The sequence below is a fragment of the Dendropsophus ebraccatus genome, chromosome 2, assembly GCF_027789765.1.
Source record: "Dendropsophus ebraccatus isolate aDenEbr1 chromosome 2, aDenEbr1.pat, whole genome shotgun sequence".
Taxonomy (NCBI): Eukaryota; Metazoa; Chordata; class Amphibia; order Anura; family Hylidae; genus Dendropsophus; species Dendropsophus ebraccatus.
In genome coordinates this window covers 78,240,457-78,252,600 of record NC_091455.1, presented here as the reverse complement: position 1 = coordinate 78,252,600, position 12,144 = coordinate 78,240,457, and the positions used below count along the sequence as shown (strand labels likewise).

The 12,144-nt window shown below is 39.5% G+C and overlaps 1 protein-coding gene across 3 annotated transcripts in view; it reads right to left on the bottom strand.

The window, feature by feature from the left end:
• DOK6 (docking protein 6) overlaps positions 1-12,144 on the bottom strand; it is a 310,121-nt gene that overhangs the window by 45,133 nt on the left and 252,844 nt on the right. For 2 of the 3 annotated variants that reach the window (XR_011361866.1, XR_011361867.1), the window contains one exon: positions 6,511-6,584. The exons of the other annotated variant lie outside the window; for it this stretch is intronic. The gene's annotated coding sequence lies outside the window, so the exon portion shown is untranslated. The remainder of the gene's footprint in view (positions 1-6,510; positions 6,585-12,144) is intronic. 3 annotated transcript variants of the gene reach the window in all.

Here is a 12,144-nt window from a genome sequence, read left to right as displayed (position 1 = left end):
TGTCAAGGTCAGACAACCCAGCTTATAAATATTTGCAGTAAAGTAGTCAAAGAAGAAAAAGTAATTCATGGAATTAGATTTTGATGGTGATAATTAGGCTAGGTTCAACAGCTGTAACCGCAGTCGACTGATTCGCTACATGCCAGACACATAGCTCCATGGACCCCATTGACTTAACTGGGGTCTGTTGGGGTTCTGGTTTGATGTGGATTGGCTTTGACCCAACAAAAATACTGCATACTGCAATTTTTGTCCAGTAATTTGGCCGTACATGTAACTTCAAATATGACAGGTATCATTCAATTTGATTGGATTATTTTTCTTATACAAATCATCATAGTGTATAACTTAAGGTCACAATGTTGTTTGTTATTCTGGTTAACTTTATTAGGAATCTCTATATGGGACATTTTAAAATAAACATCTAACATTATGCCTGAGATAGGACTGCACCTCTCATGTAGAGGTCCAAATAAAATTTTCTAGGAGTAAAAAAATTGGGGGAGATTTATCAAACATGGTGTAAAGGGAAACTGGCTCAGTTGCCCCTAGCAACCAATCAGATTCCACCTTCCATTCCTCACAGACTCTTTGGAAAATGAAAAGTGGAATCTGATTGGTTGCTAGGGGCAACTAAGCCAGTTTCACTTTACTCCATGTTTGATTAATCTCCCCCATTGTTGCTAAAGATAGGTCATCAATATGTCACCCATGGGGGTCTCTGTTATATCTATACAGAGCAGATTTGACTATGGCTGTGCCTGTTACTGTAGCTTAGTCCCATTTTCTTTAGGCTGCTGTTCTTCAGATGATGGGAGTCCCCTATACATCACACATCATTGGCTTAGATATTTACAGTGCAAACTGCATGTGACTTGGAAATAATTTTAGCATCAGTCTCCTAAGCATGTGAGACACATTGGTAAAAGTTCAGGGTTAACCTGATAAAATGTTGTATTTTGAATCATCAATTGTTGGTAGGTACATAAGGACAGCTGACTAAACTGAACGTTTACTTTCCACTTATAAAGAACAGATAAAAATAAATGCCCTTTGCCTTTCATTTAGCATATTTTGTATAGTTTGTATGCTCTGTTGTTATGGTTGCCTCTTCTTGCATTGTTATATTATGTTAATATAATTCTAATCCAGCATACGGTGCATAGAAAGTATCCTTTATTCTCTGTTTATTATGAAATATAACAATGAAAAAAAGAAAACAGATGCAGATCATAGTGTTAGGCTGCAGTTCTGTGACTATACAGATTACATAACAAAGATCCCACTGTCATCATTCATAGGATTATTCCTTATAACAGTAAATTAGGCAATCATTGGCAGCTCAATTATTCATGATGAATGTTGTATCCATTTTTAGGTATCTCGTTTTACTTCCAAGAAGTTGGCTCACCAAGCAAAATCTGCTGTTTTGACACTAATGTTAATGTTTTTCTAGTCAGATTGAGAAATGAGCCTGCACCAAGCCATCTATTGACATCCACATTACTGTGTTACTGCAATCTACTTTGTCGGTTACCTTAAAAACATAATGGCGCCTAGCATTGATACTGTGGATGTGTGAATAGACACTGCAGTGAATAACCAAGGGTATGCCCTTGACTCCAATAATACATACGGCTTTATGTGAGCAGGTAAGGTTCTCTTTGTATATTTAATTGTTCAGAATAAAAGCACATTGAGGCTTCTTTATCCAGTTTATGACCAACTTTATTGTATCTACCACGCTGTAGTCTACAGTTTACTGAGAGTTGATATTGGTGCTAATACTTTTTGCAAGCAGTGTACCATGTGAATTATACTGGGACTGCCTTTATCTTTCCTTTGAACACATTTTTACAATGTCGAGTGCTGTGAATTATTGCTACTCGTTTTGGGATAATGGACACCAGATGCTTTGTAGGTTTATGGGTGGTGAATGTTTAATTTATTTATTTGTTTAACTGCTGTAACCTATAAGCACAAGGTAAGGACAGACAGTTTGGTTCCTCGGATGCATTTACAGAACCTCAAAGTGCCTTCAAGTCCATATTTTGGTTAAATAGAGAGATCCACTATTGTACTCCTGCAGGTTCCTTCACCACACCTGGTGGTCTTTATACATAAAGAATCATACCTTTTAAGCCCTTTGACATATGAAGTACAGGTACGTCATAGAAGTCGGTGACCGCCCGCATTATGATTTACAGGTATGCCATAATGCTCAGGGGCTCTATGAAGTGAGTCCAGGAGCCTCAGACAGACTGTATGAGCACAGCACCATTAAAGGAGAAGTCCAGCGAAAATTTTTATTAAAATATTGTATTGCCCAACAAAAAGTATATAAATTACTAATATACACTTATTACAGGAAATAATTATAAAGTGCTTTTTTCCCTGCACTTACTACTGCATCAAGGCTTCACTACCTGAATAACATGGTGATGTCACGACTCAACTCCCAGAGCTGTGCGGGCTGTGGCTGCTGGAGAGGATTATGGCAGGGGGTTGCTCAGTTTCCCTCCGGTGCCCTGTGTCCCTCAGTGTCCCCCTGCCATCATCCTCTCCAGCAGCCACAGCCCACACAGCTCTGGGAGTCGGGTCGTGACATCACCATGTTATTCACGAAGTGAAGCCTTGCTGCAGTAGTAAGTGCAGGGAAAAAAATCATTTTATGTGCATTTTCCGTAACATGTGTATATTGGTAATTTATACAACTTTTGGGGGGGCAAAACAATACTGTAATAAAAATTTTCACCAGACTTCTCCTTTAACCCTTTGAGGACCAGGCCCAAAATGACCCAGTGGACCGCGCAAATTTTGATCTTAGTGCTTTCGTTTTTCCCTCCTCCCCTTCTAAGAGCTCTAGCACTCTCAGTTTTCTATCTACAGGCCATGTAAGTGCTTGTTTGTTACAGGAATAGTTGTACTGTGTAATGGCGTCATTCATTTTACCATAACATGTATGATGGAATTCCAAATATATTATTTATGAAGATATAAATAGGTGAAATCGTAAATAAGAATGCAATATGGTAACGTTTGGGGGGTTCCTGTGTCTACGTAATGCACTATATGGTAAAAGCGACATGACACTATTATTCTATAGGTCAGTCCGAACACAACCATATACAGGTTACGCAGATTCTCTAATGTTATATATGTATTTTTTTATGAAATCCTTTTTTTTGGCAATTAAATATTAATAAAATGGGCCTATTGTGACGCTTATAACGGTTTTATTTTTTCACCTACGGGGCTGTATGGGGTGTCATTTTTTCCGCCATGATCTCTAGTTTTTATTAATACCATATTTGTGAAGATCGGACGTTTTGATCACTTTTTATTAATTTTTTTAATATATAATGTAACATAAAATCGGTAATCTGCGCACTTTTTCCCCTCTTTTCGTGTACGCCGTTTACAGATCGCAATGACGCTTGTTATATTTTAATAGATCGGACAATTACGCACGCTACGGTATATTATATGTTTATCTATTTATTTATTTTTATATGTTTTATTTATATAATGGGAAAGGGGGGTGATTTAGACTTTTATTGGGGGAGGGGCTTTGGGGTAGTGTAATAGTGTTTTGAATTTTTTTTTTTTACACATTTGAAGTCCCTTTGGGGGACTTTTACATACAATACTTAGATTTCTACACTGATGATTGCTATGCCGTAGGCATAGCATTGATCAGTGTTATCGGCGCTCTGCTCATTGAGCCTGTCTGTGCAGGCTCAGTGTAGCAGATCGCCGATCGGACCGCATGGAGGCAGGTGAGAGACCTCCGGCAGTCCGTTTCAACGATCGGGACCCCCGCAGTCACACTGCGGGGGTCCCGATCGGTAAGTGACAGGGGACTCCCCCTGTCACTTACACTTAAACGCCGCGGTCGCGCCGCGATCGGGCGTTTAAGGGGTTAATGACACGCGGCAGCGCGATCGCTGCAGCGTGTCATTACCGGTGAGGTCCTGGCTGCTGTTTGCAGCCGGCCCCCACCTGCTATGAAGCGGGGCGGAGCGCGCTTCATAGCGGGAAAAACACCCAGGACGTAAGGTTACGTCATGGGTCGTCTGGGGACAGACTTCCATGACGTAACCCTACGTCCAGGGTCGTCTAAGGGTTAATATTGCTCAATGCTATGCAATGTAATAATAATAATAATAATAATAAATCTGGGTAAATTAACTCTAAGGCTATGTTCACACAACGTCAAAAAAAGAGAAAATGCGTCCGCTTTTTCTATTTAAAAAGAAGTCAGTTAATGCCTGCAATTTAACTTACTGCAATGTAATGTATTGAAAGCAATGTAATTACAAACATCCAATGCACAGTGTATAAAATGTCGGATGTTATCTGGATGCCAAAATAGTGATCATATGAATTATTTTCGGACGTTTTTTGCAAGCAGCAGACATTATTTTTTAGTTTTTCAAGCACAGTTTTTCTTTTGTCACTGTCCTCTTACCGTTTTTACTATTAAATTTAATGGACTTTTCAATTTCAAGACACACCTAAAGCCAATTAGTTCTCCTAAACTAAAATAATGTATCAACAGCAGTTATTGCACTGACGGGAAGCCAATCCTTTAAATAACGGACGTCATTTAAAAAATTATAAACGAACAAAAAAAAAAAAAAAAAAAAACTTAATGGTAACATAGCCTAATAAATTTTAACAAAACTACCTGTAAGATACCAATGGTTCCAATGGTTTTAATTGGAAACCTGAATTAAAAGCTAAGGAGAGGTTAGATATTTAAGAATCTAAAACATACTTTAAAATAAACCCACAACTGCTTAACCTCTTAAGGACATAGGACGTACCGGTACGTCCTATGTCCTCATTAGCACTTCAAAACGGGGCCGCGCGGCGGCCCCGCTTTGAAGTGCCGCGATCCCGGGTGCCGCGTGTAGCCCGGGACCGCCGCTATTAGCGGGCACGGTCCGATCGCCGTGCCCGCTAATTAGCTAATCGGAGGCAGCTGTCAAAGTTGACAGCTGCCTCCGATTACCGGAGGCAACGTTTCCCTGGTGTCTAGTGGGGGAGATCGCTCCTCCGGGACCTTGTCCCGGAGGAGCGATCTCCGTTACTGATGCCGGCCGGGGACGCGTCCAAGATGGCGCCGTCCTCGGCTCGGCACTCGTTTGTTTCCGGCTGCAGCAGCCGAAAGCAAACGAGTGCCGATCTCATGGATCTCTGCAGCATATCTATGCTGCAGAGATCTCTATGAGAGATCACAGTGTATATACTAGAAGTCCCCCAGGGGGGCTTCTAGTATATGTGTAAAAAAAAAAAAAAACGTGTTGTTAATAGTAAAAAGCCCCCTCCCCTAATAAAAGTCTGAATCACCCCCCTTTTCCCAGGTTTTAAATAAAAGTAAACAAATAAATAAATAAATAAACATGTTTGGTATCGCCGCGTGCGTAATCGCCCGAACTATTAATTAATCACATTCCTGATCTCGTACGGTAAACGGCGTCAGCGCAAAAAAATCCCAAATTGCAAAATTGCGCATTTTTGGTCGCATCAAATCCAGAAAAAATGTAATAAAAAGCGATCAAAAAGTCGTATATGCGCAATCAAGGTACCGATAGAAAGATCACATCATGGCGCAAAAAATGACACCTCGCACAGCCCCATAGACCAAAGGATAAAAGCGCTATAAGCCTGGGAATGGAGCGATTTTAAGGAATGTATATTGGTTAACAACGGTTTGAATTTTTTACAGGCCATCAGATACAATATAAGTTATACATGTTATATATCGTTTTAATCGTAACGACTTGAGGAACATGCATAACAAGTCAGTTTTACCCCAGGGCGAATGGCGTAAAAACACATTTCCCCCAAATAAAAGAAATGCGTTTTTTTTTTTCAATTTCACCACACTTTGAATTTTTTTCTGGTTTCGCAGTGTACTTTATGCAAAAATTCAGCCTGTAATTGCAAAGTACAATTAGTGACGCAAGAAATAAGGGGTCATGTGGGTTTCTAGGTGGAAAAATGCAAGTGCTATGACCTTTTAAACACAAGGAGGAAAAACCGAAAACGTAAAAACGAAAATGGGCCATGTCCTTAAAGGGTTAAAGAAACAAAAGTTTGGGGTTTTAGAATGACCTTCACAGACTACAGACTTGAGTATGATTGAAAATCTGTAGTTGAGACTCAAACATGCTGTGCATACAAGATGGCCAAAGAATAATTCAGTGTGGGGAAAACACTTGGATAAAATACAGACAGGTAAAATACAAAGACTGTCATCTTTAGATTCTTTTTTCCATTTTGCAGATAATCTTTAGAAATGCCATGCTTTAGATTTCTTTCTCCTTGCAGAACATGTAACTTTATAGGTAGACTAGACTGTACCTATAAAAACATATCAAACATTCATTTTCAAAGGACACCTAATCATGTATGCTTCCATTCAAACAACAATCCCATTGTTTAATGTACATTAAATCAGGACAATTAATTGAATAGTCATCAATTCAGTTCATCAGGTACCTGCATCCCTGGCTTGATGTCATCAGTCCTTGACCAAGAAACCAAGAAATCTGAAGAATCTCCCATCAGACATCCTAATGGCAGCAAATAAAATTGTTTGGTGAATCTCTCAGAAATTGCAGTTGTGCACATATTACTACTTTTACTCAATATGATAGCATAGTTGTACCATCTGGTTCTACACATGAACTTGAGAGAATTTGTGAAAAGTAAAAAAAAAAAAAAAATTCTTATCATATGTAATAGTTGCTTTTGAAGCTTCTTGCATTTTATGGCTGATTATTGCCAATATCAATTATTTATATTTTTGTTATTGTAATAATCAAAGTCTGATATTTTAACAAGTGCCTTTGATAAAGTGGTCAGCTGCAAAACGCGCATCGGAGTTGATGCCAGGACGAAAATGTAATGGGTAAGATACTCTAATGGGTTTACAACTCATGATGCACTTTACTCTGTTGGGCTTATGGCAATTTGTATATTTAAAATAACGATCCTTATCTGTGTTGGTGCAATAATTATTTATGCCAATCTGCAGAGGCAGAGGCAATCTGTGATGTTATACTCAATTTGGATTTTGTACAAAGTTATTGCCCTCGCTCTGAACACAATTTAGATATCATGAATATAATATTATTGTCATTTATCGGAAGTCCCCTATTCTGTTGTGCCCTGGTATACTGTATGGTTGACATCCTTTCCATTATTTGTTTTACTGTATGTATGGTGTAATCTAATATTTTTTATGAATAAAGATAGGTAATTTGTAAGAAAAGTATGCTCATTTTTGTTTTTAGTGTTTTTTTTAATAGTTAGGCTGGGTTCACACTGCGTTTTTGCAATCCGTTTAACGGATCTGTTTTTTTAACGGACAAAAAAAACAGTGTCAGCAACGTTTTTGTGTCCGTCAAAAAAAACGGATCCGTTTTGATCCATTTTTTTTTTTATAATGGAAAAACGGATCAAAACGGATGCACACAACTGCATCCGTTTTTGCAATCCATTTTTCATTAGTTTTTTTTTTTCAAAAAACGGATGATAAAAACGCATTGCAAAAACGCAGTGTGAAACCAGCCTTATAAAACAAAACAATGTAACTTTATTAAAGTAATGTATTTGAAAGTATAAAATAAACAAATCTCCGCAGTACCCCTTCATTTTTAGGATTTGCAGGACTTATGTTGTCCATTATTTTTAACAAGAAAAAAAATGAGGCATGACCTGATGCTGTTATGTTTTTTTTCCCCCATACTGCAACAGGAGAAATACATATCAAACCATCCGGGAGGTAAAGCTAGTATCGTGGAATGCATACACTTACAAAATAGAGAGAGTTGAACCAATTTTAACAAAATAACATATGTAGAATAATGTGTTTGCATCCTAGAAAAGTTAAACCCATTCTTCTACCTTATTTCACTTAGCTTACTAGGATACCATTACATCAATATTTTACTTCTAAGAATGGGTATGTCTTTAATCTCTTGGCATTATAGCCAATTTTTGCTTTTCTGGTATTTGTTTTTCATTCTCACCCTAGAAAATCTCTATTATTTTTTTGTTATCATTGTGTCAGCACAGCTGTATAAGGGTTGTCAGGAAGTATTCTTAATGGCGCAATACACACAAAGTCTGAGGTGTCCCTATTTCTGGTATTTAGAAAAGGATCCTAACTGTCATGAGATAGCTGAGCTCTCGAGACACCCAACAAAATATACGGCCCGATCACTTTAGTAGAAGTTCTAGATCGGTGCTCCTTTACTGAACCTGTTAAATGCCTTTATTATTGTGCAGCAAGGGACATCTGCACAGATATTGTTAGCGATGTCTGTGCAGCCCTTGCTGTATATAGTAAATAATAACTGCGTACAATACCTCTCCAAGCTCCCCAGTGTCTTCCTGGGTTCTCCTTGCTTCCCGCAGCCTTCGGTACAACTTCAGAGCTGCTCTCTGAAGTGACGGGCTGCTCAACTAATCACTGGCCACAACAATCCTGTTCTAGCCAGTGATTTGCTGAGAAGCCCGTCACTTCAGAGAACAGCTCTGAAGTTGTACTGGTGGCTGCAAGGAGCAAGAAGAACCCAGAAAGACACTGGGGGACATAGAGATATAAAGTGCACAGTTTATTATTTCCTTTACCGATTCATCAGCTGTTGGTGATGCATGCACAGTGGCCGATGATTTTAGGTCAGGACCCAAAGACACAAACAGCTGATGATCGTAGTCATTGACTGATTGTTGTGTTTATTACATGGAGAAATGATCTGCCAAATTGCCCTAATTTGCCAGATTATTGATCCACATAATTAAAAAACTTCTTTTACTATAATCTGACAACTAGATCAGGGTTGTATGAGGACATGTTTTCTGGGTAAACTGTAGTTTTTGTACAAAAAAACTGCGATAAACAACTGTATTTAATTTACATTGTTTACATTTGCTTTTAAGTGATAACATTGGGGAGTATTTTGAACTTTAAAATGTGAAAAATACAAACATAATAAATATTTAATTCTTTTTTTTTATTCCACTAGAAAACTTATGTAGTTGTTTGATCACTTATACAATACAGCAATAATATTCTAATTCAGTATATTGTGCTTTTTCCAGTTACAGGCTATGTTTACACAATGTGAACGACCGGCCGTTCCGTGACCCCGTCCGGGTCACGGAACAGCCGGTCTCTGCACAGATCATCCCGCCCGCTACTGCAGTACCGGCCGAATGATCTTTATGGCCGTAGTGTTCGGATGCGGGCACATTGGAGCGCGCCTGCATCAGAAATCCCCACAGAACACAATGAAGCAAGCGGCCGGAGCCGCAGAAAATTGACAAGTCAATTCTTTGTGGCGCCGCACGGGATCCTGGCCGGAGTGTATACGATATATGTGTATATGCTCCAGCCGGGATCCCATAGATGAACTGGCTGTGTTCCCCTCTGCAAAAGTATGCCGTACTTTTATGTAGTGTGAACATAGCCAAACCCTGTACCTAGCAGGTTGTAATAGTTCTTCTAATATGAAAGACCTGTCTGCCATGTCACCAAGGGGTTAATAAGTACAAATTTCTCTAAGTAATGCCCCTTTCTCTCTTTATTTTCAAAACTATTCTGTTACACATAGGGGGACATTAACTAAGAATTCTAATGGGATTGGGCTGTGTAATAAGGCCCTAAGCCTAACAGCGCTATGCAAAGCAGACCCCCCCCTGTACTGTTTATTTTTATATACAGTACCCGGGGGGATGCTTATAGACTTAGGGTAGCCTCACATCTACTGGATCCGCAGCAGATTTCACGCTGCAAGTTTGCAGCGAAATCCACTGCAGATCCTGTAGTGTGAAGCTGAATGGGCCTCATACACACAGCGGATCCGCTGCCTGTATGGGACCTGGCCCCTTTAAACCCGATACCCCCCCCTCGCCTGCCGCCCGCATTCCCGGCCCCTAGCATACATTACCTGCTCAGCGCTGGGGCTGTGTGTGACACCCCCCTTGCTCCTCATCAGCCAATCAGTGCTGCCGTGAGAGTCGGGAGCTTCACACGGCCGTGGCACCAAGCAGGTAATGTATGCTCAGGGCCGGGGCTGGGGCCGGTTGGCAGCGGGGGGCGGGGCATTGGATTGAAAGGGCTGGGTCCCATACAGGCAATTTCACAGCATAAAATCTGTTGTGGATCTGGTAGGTGTGAAGCTACCCTTAAAGTGAATCTGTCAGCTGCAACTCATGTTCCAAACTTGTTGATGCTGTCAGATAGCTTTAGGGTCAAGAAGAATTCCGATACTTTTGATACATCTGTCTGGTTTCCATAACATTGAATATAGGATATGAAAGTGGAATATGAATAAAGGATATAAGGGTGGGCAATGATAAATTCCAGCTTGCAGCAGATCAGGGGCTTGGGAAAACCTTTTTGACACTTTTCACAGGAGGATAAGAGCATTTTTCTATGTTCTGGAGGCTCAGACTGATATAAGAAAGGCACCACATGTCTCCCTGACCTAACAGCTATCTGACAGTGTCAGTAGTTTAGAAGGTGAATTGCAACTGAGAGATTTACCTTATAGAACAAACTCTGTGTGGTCTGAAAGAAAAAAAATGCATGATTGAATACATGATTGAATGGTGGCACATCTTCTAAGCCACTAGTATCAACCAAAAGTTCAGGTTTGACTCACCATAGGGCAAGTAATTGCTAGAAGTGATATTGATTTTTATATCTTAGCCAAACTTACAAGAGTCCTTCATCAGGTTGAGAAATGTGGTAGTCCAAGGCACATAACAGAACAGGACAGCTAGATCACTCCGTAGGTTTGGAGCAGTGGCCCCCGCATCAGGGGGCCCCATGGCCTGCTCCTGCAATACATTGGGCCCCCTGAGCCGTCATCATTTGCAGCACTGGGTGGCCCTGCTGGTCTCCTGGGTTTTGCAAATGTCCCTGCAAGCACTCCTGACCAGAGCTAGCAGTTATGTAGTTATGACTTCACTTGACCGTTTAGTGGTCAGTCGGGGAGGGGGGGGGGCCCAATCAAAAGTTTGCTATGGGGCCCAGCCATTTCTAGTTAAGCCCCTGTTTTGGAGGGTACTAGCATCTGCAGCTATATTGTTCAAGATCTGTCCTTGGGCTGTTTCTGCTATTACAATTCTATCCCATTTCCTTTTTTTTTTAGGATGAACTGCAATGCAAAATACAGTCATTGGATAGACACTTGGAAAAGCAAATTCAGCTCAGTTGTCAAGGGGTTAATTTTTTCCCCCAAAAATTATATAGAGTATTTGTGGAGCTCTGACTCCTTTATCATTATAGTTTTATTTTACTTTGACAATCTGTTTGAATAGACGTAATATCTTAATTTAAATGCATTACATCTTTTTGAGTAAATATTTTAATATTCTACATTTTTAAACATAATAATATAATTGTTCATATACTTCTGTGACAGATCCTTTTATTCTACAGTATCAAACACAAGGGGGGAGGGCATTATTAATAGTATTGTCATAAATTGTACATTAGAAAACATGTTGGGCCTTTTTTCAGCCTGTTTTCTCTCTTGATACTTGCTGCCAGTCTGTACTACTTTTGTTAATAAAGCTGCCAACCTAACTTTTCAGTCTACAAGGAACAGATTAAACTTGCCGGCAGCACTAAACGAATGGAAAGGATTGATTATTAGATTTCAGTTTGCATTATAATACTATTAAAAAGTAATTTCTGCTTTATATGATTTAAATAAAATGTGAAAATAACACATAAATAACCTATATTACTTATTAGGCTTTTCTGGCATGACTAAGTATTAGAAGCCTAATGGCAAGGATAAAGACATAGATATACATTAGAAGAAGACACACAATAGCAAAGGGCATACTAAGGCTATGTTCACACAACGTTTTTTTCTGCTCCGTTTAAAATGATGCCCGTCATTTTGAATCTAAAATAACAAACGCCATTTAGCTGTCTGGCCTCCCCTTAGGGCAATGACGGCTATTGGTACATTATTCTAGTTTGGGGTTACTAATTGGCCTTTGGTTGTGGCTTAATTAAAAAGTCCATTGAATTTAATAGTAAAAACGGAGAAAGAAGAGTGACAAAAGAAAAACTGTGTGTGAACTACTAATAAAAAACATCCACAG